We start from the raw sequence: 19,253 nt of genomic DNA on the forward strand, positions 1-19,253 counted from the left end.
TCTCGGCTCGATTGAAACGAGCAGTTCGATTGCAGTGAGAAAGCGATCCGATCCGAGCGCGGTCATATTAAAGTGTTTTATGGATATGTAATAGGCTTACGGCTATATGAAGAGAGAATTATGAGTAGGGCGGGAAGTTTCGTGAGTCTCCGGATGCCCGCAAATGAGTGATGATCTCCCGGTAATCTCGCGTCTCCCTCCCGGTCCTCAAATAGGCATCATCGCGCACCCTTCTCACCCATCCCCACCACATCTCTCCTCAGACACGTCGCACGTGCACCCTGTCAATCACCACCAAACCACCACCTCTCCTGACAGCTGAGTGGGACGCTGCAAAATAAACCGTGACACTCTGACCAATGTAAGGAGAGTTTACTCAAACGTGACTTGTTTTAGCTCCTTTGGTCCGATTAGAAATTTTGCAGTGTGAAAGCGAACCGCTCCAAGAGCAAAGAGCAACAATGTAACAATTTTAATCTCTGTTTTGAAACAACTGAATCGATTCACAGGTGTGAAAGCACCCTTAGAGACTCTTAAACTTGATAAATAAAATGTTACAAAGTGTGTGCAATGGTAAAGGTAGATTAACATCTGTAAGGTGTGAATAACAATGATACAGTAAACCTCAACTCTATCAACAACACAATGATCATCAAATCTGAGCTTTCAAATAAAGATACCAGCCATCATTAATCAAATACATACTGCAACATTACAAATTGTGAAGTTGGATGACTAACCTATGCTAATAAATGAGAAACTAGTGGCTGGGATGCACAAGAAAAGAAACCAAAAAGCCACTTTGGCGACATGCTTACGTCCTTTTTATTTACAATCTCCTTACTGCTGCTAGCCACCACACTCATTTCCGCATGTTATTCTGGCTTGAGGTGGCGATGACGACACCTAAAACTCACAGGTGAAAAGCGCAAGCGTGGTTTCCTTTACCATTTACAATGTGCTCAGCACTCGTGCTCGCAAGCTGTCTTTCTGTAACTAGGCAACCATCTACTGTTTTTTCAGAGGATGACAAATGCATTGCTGCAGCTCTGATACAAGTTTAAGGAGAAAAGTAAAAAGCACTGAAGTGTTTGGGTGCGCTGTGTTTGCCTGAGGTAATTAGGGTGCTTCACACTTGTTCAATTGTCTGGACCGAACCAAAGTTAGATTGTCCCTCCCTTGCCATCATCTCGACTGGTTTGTGTTCACACAGTCTTTTTTCCTTCTGATTCTGATCTTCCTCCTTGGTGGAGACAAGCAGACATTATCACTGTTTGCACTGGGTCAGTCGCACTGGGTCAGTCCCGCTTGTCACCAAGGTCGGTGATACACAGACACACACACACCAGAACGAATGTTATGAAAATGATAGTTTATTTTACTGTTGGCGGTCAACTTCCGTTATTTGGTATGATTGCATTCACATAGGAAGTGAACCATAACAGAGTTCGCACAAACTGTACCCCAGACCACCTCTTTCAGGCGGACATGGATACGGTTCATAGGTGCGCAGCAGAGTTCACGACACATTTACACTAGCTAAACGTACCATACTTTGATGTCAAAGGAACCCGGGTGTGAACCAAAAGTGCTAGTTTAAAAGCACCTTTAGTCTACCATTATTACTGAAATGTGTATATTCTATAGAGTGTGTGAAGCAGATTGGTTAGTTCTACTTGCATGAATTGCAGTGCACTCGCGGCACTGAAAAATGTGCAGACACCATGTGTGCGTCGTTCCCTATTTGCACCACAAGTCGCGCGACAATTTGCCATTGGTTCATTAACAGATAGAATTGAAACGTTTAATTTCAGTAAGCTTTTTTTTTTTTGTAGCTTAACAATAAAACAAACAAATAAAAGGTTATGCTAAATTTGAAATGACAATCTCTAAATCACGGCTGTCAAACTCAGTTCCTGGAGGGCCGGAGTACTGCACAGTTTAGTTCCAACCCTAATTAAACACACCTGATCAAACTAACAGAGTCCATCAGGCTTGTTTGAAACCTACATGTAAAGCTGCGGTCACACTGGAATTTTCTCCCCATAGACTTCCATTCATACGCACGCGAATGCGTCAGACCGGAAACACAAGCTCACAAGTTTCTCAGATCGCTGCATTGGAAAGTTCAAGCTGGGTGAACTCTGACCTGCAAAATCGCATCATTTGAGTGCGTGAGACCAATTAAGGATCAAAACATGACCTCTCTAGACAGACATTTTAAATATGGAGCCATCGCTCACATTTATAAATGTCTAATCATCTTGTTTAATCCCGCCCCCTTTCAAAGCACCATACAACAGAATTTCGCATGCTCAAACTCTAGCGTGACCGTAGCTTCAGTGTATTTAAATAGGGTTGGAACTAAACTGTGCAGGGCTGCGGCTTTCCAGAAACCGGTTCTGGAAAGTGGGGGTCGGGACAATGAGGGAGGGTTGCTTAGTGATTTCCAAAAATCTCATATATTTTATTAAACTATTAGAATTATCCTATTTTATTCATAACCTGCAGAATATAAAAATTGTTTTTAATTTAAAATATATTTCTTATATACTAGTGCTGTCAAAATTAGTGCATTAACGCATGCAATTAATTTAAAATATTTAACGCGTTAAAAAAAATAACGCAATTGACGCAGTTGCAGTTTTTTTATTTCCTGTTGCGGTCGACGTGTGTTTAACGTGCAAGTAAATATGGATAAGACCAAGGACATGTTTTTAGAAGGAAAGTTTCAGTATAAAACTATTAATGTTGCATCACCAGGCTATCCAGCGTTTCCTCCAGAGTTTCATCTAATTTTGGGTGTTTCATTTTTAATCTTTCTTTTGCGTTAATGGAATTTGATGCCGCATGCCGAATGGAAAGAAAAACCTCCGCACTTTGTGACTCGGTGGTCCTTTAAGGTAATCAAAAATTGCTGTTTACATGGTACTCTTATTTAAAGTATTATCTTAATCATATTAAAATCAGAGTATTGGTGTCCATATAAATGTACTCAGTGAAAGTGCCAGATGGCGTCGTAAGCTGTCAAAGACACGCATTCGTCTGCCTTTAAGATGATTCCATGCACCCTCAAATGTTTCATTAAATTGGACGTGTTACCCCCATAAACGCAACTTTTGTAAAGCGTCTGCTTCACATTGCTGTGTCAGAATCCTTGTGAAATACAGCCATACTTTAAAACGCTTAGTTTAAGCAAATTTGATGAACGCGATCATGCGTGTTGATGAATCTAAAGAGATCCCTCGCTCACCGGCTGCGCTGTCCTGCGCGCATTGTGAGTGCGTGTGCAAGTGTTTCCCAGCAACAAGAATAAACATCGCCCACGCCAATGTTATTTAAATGTTTAAAGATGGTGTGACCAAAGTCCCTGTAAGAATTAGTCTTTGGTGTGACACAATGCGTACCTGTGGGTGCCTTTGATGTAAGTTCTTACGTCCTTGTCGTAGCAACAGTGGCAACAAAATTAGGCACCGAAATTCATATGCTGATTTGGTGATTCTGCTTGTGAGAGACTGTTCTCACTCTCAGCTTACATCATTCAAAAAAAAAAAAGGTCCAGATTGTTCCCCGATAATGTCAACAGACTGGACTGTCTTAGCAACTGTCTGAATGTAAAGGAGGACTAAGCAAAATAATTTCAACTTTAAAATTAATGTTCTCAACTCGCAGCAATAAAACTTTTCTTAATGAGTATAATTGTTTGTATTCAATACTTTACTATTAAAATTTTCCATTTTCCATATCAGCAATGCCTGTATTTTGGCATTTTTTTGAAGTCCACTTAGAATCTAACATGGAAATCTATTTGTTTTTCTTTATTGGCATTGATTGTTTTGAAATTCAAATGGCTCTAACATGCCTGTGTTTTTATTTCTGTAATAAATATGGCTGTCAAGCCAGGATCTTGATGGTTTATTGTGGGTATGTTGTTTACATGAAGAAATCTGTGTTACAAGTTAAACAAAAATTATAATAAACAATCATATTTTGAAGTTAAATAGTTTTTTTGTCCTGCGTTTACGTTAATTTTACATTTGAATAACCAAAATTGCAAGTTTCAGTCTTTTAAATGTGATTAATCGCGATTAATTGCAAAAAAAAGTTTTTTTGATTAATTAGTTAATATTTTTAATCTATTTATGGCACTAATACATACTTAATATTTAAGTTACATTAAAAAAAACATACAAATAAAAAGCCATCAGCCTTTCAGTTTTTCCCCCATTGGATTGCGATCCCTGTGGTTATTTCACTAGATTAACATCACAGCAATAGCTTTAGTTACTGCAGATTTTGTAGACAATGTTCAACTTTTCGACATCTTTATGGCACGCACATACATTAAAAATAAAGGCCACGACTGAACAAGGAGGGCGATCTTCAAGTGGCTCCAAAATTAAACCGAGAATAGTCTTGTACTATAAACATTGTACTCACCATTTTCGTTATGGGAGTTTAATATTAAATAAAAAAAAGTGAATAATGACTATAAAATATATACGGTTGTAAGACTGGCACTTTTTTGTGTTGTCAATATGCTCATGTTTATATACATTCGAAGTTAGAATTATTTGCCCCCCCTGTTTATTTTTTCCCCAATTTCTGTTTAACGGAAAGAATATTTCTTCAACCCATTTCTAAACACAATAGTTTTAATAACTCATCTCTAATAACTGATTTATTTTACCTTTGCCATGATGACAGTAAATAATATTTGACTAGATATTTTTCAAGACACTAATATACAGCTTAAAGTGACATTTAAAGGCTTAACTAGATTAATTAGGTTAACTAGGAAGATTAGGATAATTTGGCAAGTTATTGTATAACGATGGTTTGCTCTGTAGACCAGGGGTTTTCAAAGTGTGAGGCGCGCCTCCCCTGGGGGGCGCCAGAGCATGTCAAGGGAGGCACGGGAAAAACGTTATATCATAAAAATATAATTATTAAGTTTAATTACTAAATGTATTTTTATTATATTTACACGTTTTAATTAAACAAAGGTAAAAAATAATACGTCAAAAATAAGAAAACCTTTTTTATCCAGAAGGCCATAGCTGTGAATTCGCTTCTGTTTGGCAAGCCCGCCAATACTGGTAAATGCCTGCTAATACAATGGATCGGTTTCTGAGACCCCCCGATTCAAAACCTTCAAGTTCAGGGCTTAAACCCAAAAGACGACGATATGATGATCAGTATTTGAGTTTAGGATTTACGTGGACAGGACCAGATGATGAACCACGACATTTATGTGTGGTTTGTCAAGATATTTTGGCTAATGACAGCATGAGACCCGCTAAACTTCCGACTATTTTGACTGGGATGGACAGTTCTTGGATCTGTTCTATTCATATTGAACCATCATTCTAGTTTTAAAAACGTTATATTATAATATGTACATATAAGAACATATAATAACATATAATACTAACGTTAACATATAATACTTGTTATTACTCTGTAAATAATTGCACTTTCATGCAAATGATGATAAAAGTGAGTTAACAGTCTGACATCTGTCTGTGTCTTTATATATACTGTGTATATATATATATATATATATGTGTGTGTGTGTGTGTGTGTGTGTGTGTGTGTGTGTGTGTGTGTGTGTGCGTGTGTGGGAGGAGGGGGGCGCCAATGGATAAGTTGTGTCAAAAGGAAGGCCCACTGTCTTAGACTTTGAAAAACCCTGCTGTAGACTATCAAAAAAAAAGCTTAAGTGGGCTAATAATTTTGACCTAAAATGGCTTTAAAAAAAATAAAAACTGCTTTTATTCTAGCCGAAATAAAACAAATAAGACTTTCTCCAGAAGAAAAAATATGATCAGACATACTGTGAAAATGTCCTTGCTCTGTTAAACATCATTTGGGAAATATTTTTAAAAATAATAATAATTCAAAGGGGGCTAATAATTCTGACCTCAACTCTAGTTCCTATTGGTGTGTGTGCACCATTGTGTGCAATATTTGTATGCTTATAACCACCTCTAAGCATAGTGGGGATCGTGAGTCACTGTGGTTGTTATTTTAGAGCAGGCGTGTCCAAACTACGGCCCGCGGGCCATCTGCGGCCCGCAATCAGTTTTGTGGCGGCCCGCGAGGCTTTTTATAAATATCAATAGAATCTGGCCCGCTATACAAAAATTAACGTAATTCAATAAATAACCACCGGGTGTCGCTATTACATGCATTCAATTAAGCAGCAGTTCTTGTTATGATCTATCTATCTATCTATCTGTCTGTCTGTCTGTCTGTCTGTCTGTCTGTCTGTCTGTCTGTCTGTCTGTCTTTCTGTCTGTCTGTCTGTCTGTCTGTATACACACAGTTGAAGTCTGAATTATTAGCCCCTCATTGATTTATTTCTTCTTTTTTAAATATTTCCCAAATGATGTTTAACAGAGCAAGAACATTTTCACAGTATGTCTGATAATATTTTTTCTTCTGGAGAAAGACTTATTTGTTGTATTTCGGCTAGAATAAAAGCGGTTTTAATTTTTTTATGAACCACTTAAGGTCAAAATTATTAGCCCCTTAAGTCTTCAGAACAAACCATTGTTATAAAATAACTTGCCTAATTACCTTAACTTGTAACTTGATTAACCTAGTTAAGCCTTTAAATGTCACTTTAAGCTGTATAGAAGTGTCTTAAAAATATATAGTCAAATATTATTTACTGTCATCATGGCAAAGATAAAATAAAGCAGTTATTAGAAATGAGTTACTAAAACTAATATGTTTTGAAATGTGTGGAAAAAAATCTTCTCTCCGTTAAACAGAAATTGGGGAAAAAATAAACGAGGGCTAACAATTCTGACTTCAACTGTATATATATATATATATATATATATATATATATAAATATATGTGTGTCTGTGTGATGTGTGTAAAATTTGGCCCGCGACAACGTTGTTTTTTTTGCATCTGGCCCTCGGCCCAAAAAGTTTGGACACCCCTGTTTTAGGGGTTGTGGGCTGAAAAGTTTGAGAACCCCTGCTCTACACCATTCAAAGTTTACACACAAATCAAGTTTACCATGAGCCAACTTTGCTCTGTGGGCCACAGTTTGGGCATCTCTGACCTCGATCTTCATTAATATTTAGGGGGGCTCCATAATGTGTGCATTCACAAATGTATGCTTGATAGTAAAAAAAAATTATTTAATTAATGTATTTTTACATTTTTCTGCCCAGAAGTAACTCAGAAGTAACACCTTTTTAGGCTCACATAAATGCATCATTAGTGTTTGTCCAATAAAATCACTTTCATTTTGCATTATTACACTGCAAAAAAATGCTTTTCTTACTTAGATTTTTTGTCTTGTTTCTAGTTCAAATATCTACAAATTCTTAAATCAAGAAGCATTTTCTAGACAAGCAAAACATATTGTCTTGTTTTAATAAATAATATGCCAAAATGAAGCAAATTTTTCTTAAATCAAGCTAAATAATCTGCCAATGGGGTAAGCAAAATAATCGTGTTTTTTTCGATTTGTGATAAGATTATTTTGCTAACCCCATTGGCAGATTATTTAGCTTGATTTAAGAAAAAACTCGCTTCATTTTGGCATATTATTTATTAAAACAAGACAATATGTTTTGCTCGTCTAGAAAATGCTTCTTGATTTAAGAATTTGTAGATATTTGGACTTGAAACAAGACAAAAAAATCTAAGTAAGAAAAGCATTTTTTGCAGTGTAATAAATTTGTCCTTCATTTGTGTAGATCTGCAGATCTGAATGAGGATCAAATGACTGAGTTGATCTTTGAGAATGAAAACCAACCTGTTTGTTCCTGCAGATCTTCATGATTGACTGTGAATGTTTCTTCAATCTTCAGGTCTTCGCTCTCCACTTTAATAAACGCCATCTTTATAACAGTGTGGAGATCAGTCGCTTCAGCAGGAGTTTTCCTCTGTGTATTTAAGAGGAGAATAATCAACAGAAAGAGAGTTAAAGACGGTAAAATAATGCCATTCAGAAAAACTAAAAACAAAGAATACGAATTCAGAAGATAGTTGTAATAGTATGGCTTCTTCAGAGTAAATCCTGTGTAGTCTGTACAATACAGTAATATTTAACACATCTATAATGTTACTGTTTAAAAACGTTGAAGCTTGTTAAATTGGCTGTGGTTAGTGTTAATAATCTTACTTTTACTAAGTGATGTCTGTGAGACTAAAGCTACTAATACACACACACACACACACACACACACACACACACACACACACACACACACAAAAGCACTTCACTAATGTTTGTTTATCAGAACTAAAGGGGGTAAAAATAAAACAAAATAAGACAAATCTGGACAGTGAATAAGTGACTTAAACGTGTATCACAGTTTTTGTCATCTCTCGTTTCCTCTCATCAGAAATGAAGCGTTATGAGCTGCTGTTCATAAACACCAGTAAGGGAGCTGTTAGATGTGGTTAATGTTCCTCAACGGTCAACGATAAATAATACATTTAGCATCACGCCAAACTATAACTGAGTGAAAGTATTTTGTCGTGCTGTTAATTGTAAAAGCTTATAAACAAACCTTTCTTCTGTACACTCGCAGACACGAAGCGCGGCGCCCCCTTGTGACGTCACGCCACCACACCAAAATAAAAGTCTCGTCCACAAACCTAAAATAATTGCAGCCAGCTCTATTTAATGATGATAAAAGTAAAGCTGGTTATATATTCCGATATTCAGACATTCTCCTTAATAATATAATTTCAGAAAAGTATTCTCTGCAAATTCTAAATAAGGATAAGCAGCAAATGATTATCAAAGTACAACTTTGTTTACTATAAGTATAACAAATTTGATTTTATTAACAGGAAATGTGAAACCACATTTTAAAAAGAACATGTCTCATCATAAAATTGAGGTAAAGTTAGTTTTATATTCGCACATTTGTTCATTTGACTGTCTCTGTATTGTTTACCACGCCAATTTGAATATTCAGTCAGAATTAGCATGCAAGACTTTAAAACAACATTAGCACTATCTAATAGACTGTTGAAACTAAAATGTTTTTTAGGTATGTGGTTGGATTCAAAGTTTGCATGGAAAGCACATGAATTTTCTGGACCAAAACGTTTTTGAGATGGATGTGACCGATATTAATGTAGGATATGTTTTTAATCCATGCTATAGTCAACTACTAAAAAAATGGGCATAAGATAATGTATAGAAGTGGGGTGGCAGGCTCTGTTGGAGCAAAGATAATTTGTCTTTGTTTTTCAAATAATTTTGAAATTGATGTTTTATTGACCAAAATGGTAATAAAAAGATCTGGAAAAAAGTTAATCTTACTCAGTTTAAAAAAAAAATCATGTGCATCTTGGCATTTCCATTTCCAAAATGCGCATAAAAATAGGTGGGATAGAAACATGTGACCGCAACCCTGAACCACAAACTGAATGCTGAGCCTTGGCTTGTGTCTTCAGCGAAAACCTGAATGACTTATGAAGCTACAAGAAGACTTTTCTGTTAACAAAAACCAACGTTATTCAGCAGTTTTTTCTCTTCCCTGCTGAAAAATCTAGCTTAAACCAGCCTAGGCTGGTTGGCTGGTTTTAGCTGGTCGACCAGGCTGGTTTTAGAGGGGTTTTGGCCATTTCCAGGCTGGTTTCCAGCCATTTCCAGCCTGGTCTTAGCTTGTCAGGCTGGAAAATGACCAGCTAAATTCAGCTAAAAACAGCTTGACTAGCCTGGTTTAAGCTGGACATAGCTGGTTTTGGCTGGGCTCCCAGCCTGGCTAAGCTGGTCAAGCTGGTTTTAGCTGGTCATCTCCCAGCCTGACCAGCTAAGACCAGCCTGGAAATGGCCAAAACCCCTCTAAAACCAGCCTAGTCGACCAGCTAAAACCAGCCAACCAGCCTAGGCTGGTTTAAGCTGTTTTTTTCAGCATGGTTGATGGTCATAAAAAGTGCACATTCACTGTGTTTGAAACAAAAAGCCCTTTTCCACTGAGTGGTGGGTTACAAATATTACCAATTTCCTCAAGGAAATGTCTACAGTAAAGCTGTACGGGTCGTTCACATAGCCTATCATATAAGAAGCAGTTCTCACAAAACATACGCTGTATACACATATATACTTGTGTACAAATGTTCATTACTAACCTTTCTATGAACATGATTTGATTATAACTGCAGATCAATGATAGTGCGAAAAAACCTACTGTTACGTCTGCCATTATATAAAATAAATAAATGCAACATGAACACATACAGACCCTTACAGTGTCCGATATGTTACCAATTACAGAAAAACTACACACAGCAGACATTTAGTCCTTACTTGGGTTTTAAAACAACACAAAATATAGCCCACAGTCAGTGCAAACCTCTCATATGTGTCTTTAATTGTTACCAGCACATGTAACCTCTTGTTATGTACCCTATTCTCCGTGCAGCCATTTGAATCTTTTAGGCTTGAGACTTCTGGTCTCATTCACTTCCATTCATTTTTGGACGTTAAAAGCATCTCGTTATGCTGCTTGATGTTGCAAACTGATATTTTTCTTATTATATGATTCTATTTTGACTGTATAGTCATGGACACGCTTGTTTGTAGAGCGAGTAGTTTGACCGTTTTCTGCCATTTATTATTCCTAGTCATTTCTCCCATAGGGAGCTGAATCGAAAGTTCTAAAACAATCGCAATATGAGCGCACTTCTGCATTGCAGAATAAGGTCAATAAAGTAATTCCGTCATTCTGAGTTCATAATAGGCCAAAAGGTGATGATAATAGTTAAACTTGACAGTTTTTATTCATGTTTTAGGTTGCTGAAAGAATCATTTGTTCATTTCGGACAGGATCGGATGTGAGAAGCACTTCAATAATCACATTTGAAGTTTGTTATTTCAAATACAGATGCACAAAAATGAAAAACTACAGAGCACTGGGTACAGGGCCGGAGTGGGACTCCTTTCCAGCCCTGGAGTTTCAAGCCTCAGACCGGCCCACCTCAGTGTCACGTTAAGGTGATCAAGAACAGGAACAAAAACAGGTGTAGAATTAGGGATGGCTGACGTGAAACTGACGTTTCGACACAGTGTCGAGATCCCGAAGCGCAAGTGTTTCAAAACACTGCACCGAAGCATGATCCGAAACACCCAGGTCACATGACTAAAGTGTTTCGAAACACTTGGTCACGTGACTTAAGCGATTCAAAGCATCGATCATTTCAGAGGCGTTTCAAGACCCGGAGAATCTGCATTTGACTGGCATGATCATATTTATGACTCTGTCTTGAATGGCCTAGTGGACAGTGCGTGAGCTCATTGGTATTGTGCTTCAAACTTATTTTGGGTTCGAATCCCAAATACTCCAAAATCATGATTTTATGTATTTTAATCATGTTACTGTTTTGTGGTGTAGATAGGATACAGCTGCAGATATGCCATCAATTTAGCATCATTTTTGTAACACTGTAAAACAATAATTCATATTTTTACAGTACTGTGATGGGTTTAGGTTTTGGATAGACGTTAGGAGCCATCTTTATAACAGTGTGAAGGAGACGTTAATTAAATACAATAGGAAATTGAATTAATAATATAAATAATTATTGTTAACTTCTGGCCACATCTGTATCTGATCTAGCAACAACCCTGTTTTATGAACAAAACAATACAAATTTATTTACAAGGTGTTTATTCGTATGTCAGAGCAATGTTGAAACAAAACGATACAATACCTAGGGATGGCTGACGTGAAACTGACGTTTTGACACAGTGTCGAGATCCCGAAGCGCAAGTGTTTCGAAACACTGCACCGAAGCATGATCCGAAACACCCAGGTCACGTGACTAAAGTGTTTCGAAACACTTGGTCACGTGACAAAAGCGATTCAAAGCATCGATCATTTCAGAGGCGTTTCAAGACCCGGAGAATCTGCATTTGACTGGCATGATCTTCAATATGATACTATCTAGTATGGCCTAGTGGACTGTGCGTGTACACTATGGTGCTGTATTTCAAATTTATTTTGGGTTCGAATCTCGACTAGTACAAATACTCCAAAATCATGATTTTATGTATTTTAATCATGTTACTGTTTTATGGTGTAGTCTCGATAGGATACAGCTGCGGATATGCCATCAATTTAGCATCTTTTTTGTAACACTGTAAAACAATAATTCATATTTTTACAGTACTGTGATGGGTTTAGGTTTTGGATAGACGTTAATAAAATACAATGGGAAATTTAATTAATAATATAAATAATTGTTGTTAACTTCTGGCCACAACTGTATCTAGTAACAACCCTGTTTTATGAACAAAACAATACAAATTTATCTACAAGGTGTTTATTCAGATGTCAGAGCAATGTTGAAACAAAGCGATACAATAACAAAGCATTCCCAACTGGTAATAAAGCATTTCAAAACAATTGTATTAGCCTAGATTCGAACCCATTATTCCCACATGGTTGTCACAAACTCTAACCGCTCAACTAAACCATTTCATTATTCAGGGCTACAAAGTGGGGTTTGATACCTCAATTTGCTCAACAGTTCTTTGCTGCAGCTGTTTCAGTGCAATACAAATAAAATGACCACTAGGTGTCACCGTAGAGTGGTGTTTCGAAACGTTTCGAAGCTTCGACACATTTGCTTCGATAGTTTCAGTGTTTCACGAAGCCTCGCTTTGCCCACCACTAACAATACCAAAGCATTACCAACTGGTATTAAAGCATTTCAAAATAACTGTATCAGTATGGATTCAAACCCATTATTGCCGCATGGTGGTCACGAACTCTAACCGCTCGACTAAACCATTTGCTTAATTAAGCCAACAAAAAGGGGTTTCATACCTCAATTTGCCCAATTGTTCTTTGCTGAAGCTGTTTCAGTGAAATACAAATAAAATGACCACTAGGTGTCACCGTAGAGTGGTGTTTCGAAACGTTTCGAAGCTTCGACACATTTGCTTCGATAGTTTCAGTGTTTCACAAAGCCTCGCTTTGCCCACCACTATGTAGAATCCAAGTGCAGTTTATTTGATGTATTGTGCAGTGACAGTGACAAAAATCCCAAAATCAAAGTAAGAAAGTAACAAAATAGCAAGCAAACAAACAAACAAAACAAAACAAGAAACTAAGACAGATTAACTCGAACTAGACTTTGACAAGCTACAGGAACAACATACCAAGAACGACAACGACCAACAGAGCATGAATGACTGAATATATAGTTCAGGTAATCACAGAGAATGGAGACAGCTGTGGTAGTAAATCAGTGTAGATGACAGACCAGGTGTGTGTGCGAAAGAATGTATGGAAATGTAGTCCGCTGGGGTTTGCTGGCGAACTACAGTGGCATCTGGTGGACAAACACAGTCATGACACTCAGTTCACGACTGACTATATTAAAATAAGGTCATTTCCAGTTCAGTTTCTAATTACACTATCACATCTTTTTTTTTTTTTTTTTGAGAAAACAGCTGCTTTAGAACTTCGAATGTTCAACAACCCTAACAGTATTATATGTCTTAACAATAATAATGACAAAATCAACTTTTCAGACAAGGATCAAACCCAGGTCAGTGGCGTCACAACCTAACGTGCTAAGCACTCAACCACAACAGCTGTACGTTAAGAGATGACTCATCTGAGTTATATCATCATTAACCTGCAGGCTGCATCTTGCTCATGAGGCTGCGAGAAAATAGATAAAAAGAGCAGAGCTGCGGTAAAATAATGAATAAGAAGACTGTGGTCAAGTAAATAAATACATTAATTTAAAAAGTGTGACTGCAACAGATTCTGGAGCTAGGGACACCGGCCCTCGCGGCCAAAAAACAGACTGGCCCACCGGGAATTCTCCCGGTCCTCCCAATTAGCCAATCCGGGCCTGACTGGGTAGAATCAGCTTTTCTTTTTTGGCTTTGTGGCTGTTCATCAAGACGACGGCAAGGTTTGTTTGAGCTCGTGTCGGCCATGGCTTGTTATTATATGTATATATTATTACGGTGTAATGTCTCGGCTGTGTATTTAAAACATGGCGCTTCCTTTGTTTTCATTCTGGCTTGTTACATGACCAAGTGACGTATCTCTGTAAACCGATAGCGTTCGGCTACTCATTTAGCTCTGCCTTTTCGTACCCTTTTGCCAGGCTGGGTACCTTTTGCAAAGGGTACCCAAAAAGTGGCATGGTATGGTTCACTTTTAGGTACCTTTTGACAGTGGAAACGGCCATAAAAGCGTACCGAAGCGTATCCTTCAGTGGAAATAGGCCAAAAGTGGCACATTCAGGGTACACGTCAGCTCTGCTATGGATTGTTATGCACATTCAAGAACAGCACAGCGTGTGCTGTGACACTAATCTGGAAAAATTATTGAATAAAGTTGCTATTTTTGTTTTTGTGTGCACAATTGCATACTTTTAGCTTGAAAATATTAAAACACTGAACCACTGAGGATGTTTTTGACACCCTTCTAGACAACTCTTCCTGCCTATTGAGGATTAGAGGTCTTTCAGATTTCATCTAAAGCAGGGCTGCTCGAGATAACCTGTGGCCTGCAGATTAGGCTCATGAACAGTTTCCAAGGCTAAGCAGCTGCATCAAAGCTTTTTAACAGCAAGTACAATGTGAATACAGTGTTGGGATGCCGTGTTAAGCAGCCCACCGCTGACTCAAGAAAAGAGGAGACTTGTTCTCTGGACTTTCAGAAAGGTACGCGAGCTGCCACTGGGGTGGTACCTTTTTAAAAGGTACACATTTGTACTTGAAGGGTCCATATTAGTACCTAAAAAGTTTAAGAGGAAAACCTTTGTACTTTTTAGGTACAAATATGTACCTTTACTGTATTTGTCACAACACTAGACGAAAAAGGATCCAATTGCAAGTGTTTAATAAAACTGAAAAATGTAACAAAGGATATCACTGGAGTGAACTAGAGACAAGAAAGTTCAAAACAAGAGAGCCACGGGTCACAATGAAGACTTCAATGAACAACGAAGGATTCTGGAAAACAACAGACAGGAACAAGACAAACAACGGACTGATAACCAGAACATACAACATGAGGAAATATATAGCCAGGCAAATAAGGACCAGCTGGAAGATGATTAAGTCAGCTGATGACATCAGCTGATCCTATAGCAGGCTGTCAACACAAAAGGTAAACAAACACACACCCTCACACATGACAACACACAAGGCAAGATACATAACATACAGGAGGAACACACAGATCCATAAACCGTGACAGTATTAATATGGACCTTTTAGGTACAAATTTGTACCTTTTGAAAAGGTACCACCCCAGTGACAGCTCGCGTACCTTTATTTCTGAGTGTGTGGAGTGAACAATCTGTCTTGGTACTTGTACCATATTGACTGCTTTGTGCCAAAGGTAAAGTGTTGGGGACGGACAGTGTAGAGCAGGGGTCTCAAACTCAATTTACCTGGGGGCCGCAGGAGGCAAAGTCTGGGTGAGGCTGGGCCGCATAAGGGATTTCACAAAAAAAAGTCCTCAAATGTCATTATTAACAGTTTTAATTATTTCTTCTGAACATGAAGTGTCCTGAACATTAATAGAACATTGAGTGAAGATTATGAACAGTTCTTCTGAACATGGCATCTTTTGCCTACTCCTTGCTGCCAGAGACTTGACAGGGCTTCTTCTCACAAATCTGAACCACATTTGGCTTTAGAGCGGAAGCAGTCGAGACCCTCAGTATGGCTTGAAGATGATCATCATTAAGTCTAGACCTGTCTAGACTCACTCAAAACTTCCATTCCCTCACCTAAAAAAAGCGTATATATGTATAAATAAAACACCCCCACCCCACTCCAGTCACATCAGTCTGTATCTACCTATAATATATATAAGATGCAGGCTGTAGCTAGGTAGGTGGCAGGCTGCAGATAGGTAGCTAAGTGGCAGGCAGGGGCGGGAACAGCTTACCTTGGTTCTGGCCGGCGCGAGTTCCCTCCTAACACTTCTCGCCCGTCACAGCGTCTAACAAAGGGGCGGGGTGCGTGGTGACGTCACCGGCACCCCCGCCCCTTTGTTTACACGGCGGGTGGGGAATGCCAGTGACCGCTGTGTACGGATAGAATCAGCGGAGCGGGGAGCGCTCTCTCTCCCCGCTCCGCTGATTCTGTCAGTGTACATCGGTCGGCGCGGGCCACAAAATATTGCACTGAGGGCCGCAAATGGCCCGCGGGCCGCGAGTTTGAGACACCTGGTGTAGAGGCTAAGCCTATTGCTTGAAGTCCCCGAGATGTTGTTAGACAGGCACCCAGCTGACGCACACTGTCCTCTGGATTATGAAGTGTAAATGAAATGAACAGTCTTACTTGTTTCCGTAGATGTTTATGTTTATTGCACTTGCAAACTCCAATAGTTCAAAAATTTTCTTCCAGGTAAGTTTCCGTTCGTAGAAGTCAAACACCGCCACATATCGTGACTTACAAACAAAACCGTCACGCTAAAGCATGAATGAATGTGTGTGGCTCTCTGTGTGAATGCGCGCGAGCGTTTGTTTGTGTTTGTGTGTGTGAAAGTGTGTGTGTGAGTGTGTGGTCAAAACTGTACGTGCTCCCTTCCGTCTAGCAACACCTGTTACCTGAATGTTCGTTCCCATTCATAAAGCCTGTTTAAAGAGCACCACCAAGTGGAACAATGAGCAAAGTTGCCAAATGGCTCCTACAGACAGTTTTAACCCCAAAAACTACTGGTGTGTCAGATGAAGAGTAGCCAGAGTCAGAGATTCAATCTAAGAAAGTTTACTGAAGATAGTTTGCAGTTTCATTAGGGGAAGCCAGCTTCAACGCTTGCACAACCTCAAAACAACAACAGTTATACACTAACATAACGTTACTAACCGCGTCATACATAGAGCTGTTTTACCTTATTGGTTAAAACAGTGGTTCTCAAAGTGGGGGTCGGGACCCCTTGAGGGGTCGCGGAACAATGAAGGGGGGTCGCCTGGTGATTTCCAAAAATCTACTTATTATTATTAGGCCATAAGAATTACCATATTTTATCCATAACCAACTGAAGAGAAAAAAACAGTCGTTTATAGTTACTATAGTAGCTTATTTACTTGTTCTATTGGATTGCGACCCCTAGGGTAAATACATTATATTAAAGACAGCAATAGCGTCAGATGCAGCAGATTGATTTTATAACACCAGGTTAAACTTTCTGGCCCATTTACAGCACTGACATACATAAAAAAATTAAACGAAGAATAGACTTGGGTCTATTGGTGTGTGTGTGCGCCATTGAATGCAAGTTTTCTGTATTTATAACCACCTCAGAGGATATTGGGGGTCGCGAGTCACTGGCATTGTTATTTTAGGGGTCGCGTGCTGAAAAGTTTGGGAACCCCTGGGTTAAAACCCAGACAGAACAGCACAAACATACACAAAGAATACGCATCTACTTTAAGGCTGTTCTGCTCCCTAGCAGGGATCTTATCAGAAAGGTACAATAAACGTCTTTCCATTGGGAGTTTACCAAACATAAAAAGTCTCTTTTATACAATAGAATATTAAAATAATTTATTCTTTAACACAGTGAAATTCACATATAGTGACAACTGTTCAAGTAGCATCAGTTCCACATGAGAGGTCTTCTTGGATGGGCCTGAAGGTCCTGAGGAAACAAATAGCTTGACATACAGAAAAAGTAATGACACAGTTTCAGTTTTACTCTGAAGAGCGATGACATGTCAATAATAAGCCCTTAAACACAAATTCCACTTTAACAATAATCATTGTTAAAATTTTGTTTTTTAGGGGTTTGGGCTCGGTTACTCTCTAGTCTGTACCAGTGAAAGTAAAGGCTGATTTATACTTCTGCGTCAAACGGCGCTGACGCATAGCCCTTCGCCGTGGCCGTCGCTGACGTGCACCTCTCAAAATTTGTAACTACACGTCGCAACGACGCATAGCGCAAGCTCTGTGATTGGTCGGCTTGGTATCGCTGACGAGTCTGGGCGGGACCGAGAGCCGCGCGAATGGTGCGAGCAATTGTTTACAAGTGTGGAGTCCCGTGAAGGAGCTCCGGATGGAAAGTTTTGTTTTGTGTTTACCTCATAGTTAAAGTTGTTGCACGTCCGCCGGTTCCTGCCTCAAAATGAGCGAGTTTGAGTCACTTTTACAACCAGGAAGTGTTCAGGAAAAGCAAAACAGAAGCAAAGAAACTCGACACAGAGGAACATTTACACCTCACTGCCAACTAGCGTTATGGAAGTGTTAATGCAGACCGACAGAGACAGCGCGCAGAAGTATAAATGCACAGCCAAGCGCGTTGCCTCCGCCGTGAGTTACGCCGGTCACTTGACGCAGAAGTATAAACCAGGCTTTACTCTTAATACTTAAGCATACCGAAACATTTTGGACAATTTCACGTTCCCAACTTTGTGCGAACGGATTTTGGGATGGAACCTTCCTGTTACAATATGAATGTCTACCAATGCACAAAGAAAGCTCCAAAAAACAGCAATGAGGTCTTTAGTGTGGAGGAACTGCAGTGGCCTGCCCAGAGTCCTAACCTCAACCCAACTGAACACCATTATGGTGTGTGCACACCTGATGTGGATGAAGCATCAAGCAAGAGTGATGTACATGTTAAGTCAATGCAAATACGCGAATAGACATCCTGCGGCACGAATGACGCAAATCGAGCAAATGACATGATACGACTTGAGCATTTTGGGAGTTTGACGCAGTTAATGCTTGAATTGCTCGCTTTAACCAATCAGAAGCTTGCTCTAGTATGGCCTGATTATGCCATAGTGCCTGTAGTTGGTGTCCCGAGGGGAAATCCTCCTGCTGACACAAGACAACAGGTCATCAAACTGGGACATGCTCAATTTGAAGTACTGCTGAAATATCTCAGTATGTCTATTCGCACGTTTGCATTGACTTGTAAATCACTCGCGCTTGACGCACATTCCGCGTCTGGTGTGAACGCAGCATAAGGATGAAGATTAGGAAAGATGAGTGAATGACCCAAACTCTCCTATCCTTGATACTCAGGACCAATTTCGAGAAATGGTACTTCACAATGCTTACTTTACTTCATTAAAGTTTAAGGGTCGTCTCTAAAAGAAAACAAATTAAAAGTGCCAGAACAACTTATGAATGTTAATCCATCAAAATGCTTAGAGCAGGGCTGTCCAAACTCAGTCCTGGAGAGCCGATGTCCTGCAGATTTTTGCTCCAACTTGCCTTAACACACCATGTTTCTAGAAAGCCTAGTAAAAGTTTGATTAGCAAGCCCAGGTTT

At 39.1% G+C, this 19,253-nt stretch overlaps 1 protein-coding gene and 2 long non-coding RNA genes across 3 annotated transcripts in view; 2 read left to right on the forward strand and 1 right to left on the reverse strand.

Moving 5' to 3' along the window:
* Window positions 1–7,221, forward strand: part of LOC147845268 (uncharacterized) — a 143,731-nt gene extending 136,510 nt beyond the window's left edge. The window contains exons 2-4 of the long non-coding RNA XR_015484490.2: window positions 4,285–4,789; window positions 5,680–6,035; window positions 6,965–7,221. This is a non-coding gene — a long non-coding RNA (uncharacterized LOC147845268). The remainder of the gene's footprint in view (window positions 1–4,284; window positions 4,790–5,679; window positions 6,036–6,964) is intronic.
* The window catches only part of LOC148682386 (uncharacterized), a 104,326-nt gene that overhangs the window by 35,697 nt on the left and 49,376 nt on the right, over window positions 1–19,253 (reverse strand). The gene's annotated exons all lie outside the window — the stretch shown is intronic.
* On the forward strand, window positions 13,146–18,813 carry LOC148682387 (uncharacterized). The gene is made up of 3 exons (XR_015942976.1): window positions 13,146–14,811; window positions 15,219–15,385; window positions 16,672–18,813. It is a non-coding gene; the product is annotated as an uncharacterized LOC148682387 (long non-coding RNA).

The sequence above is a fragment of the Danio rerio genome, chromosome 4 (assembly GCF_052040795.2).
Source record: "Danio rerio strain M-AB ecotype USA chromosome 4, GRCz13ab, whole genome shotgun sequence".
Taxonomy (NCBI): domain Eukaryota; kingdom Metazoa; phylum Chordata; class Actinopteri; order Cypriniformes; family Danionidae; genus Danio; species Danio rerio.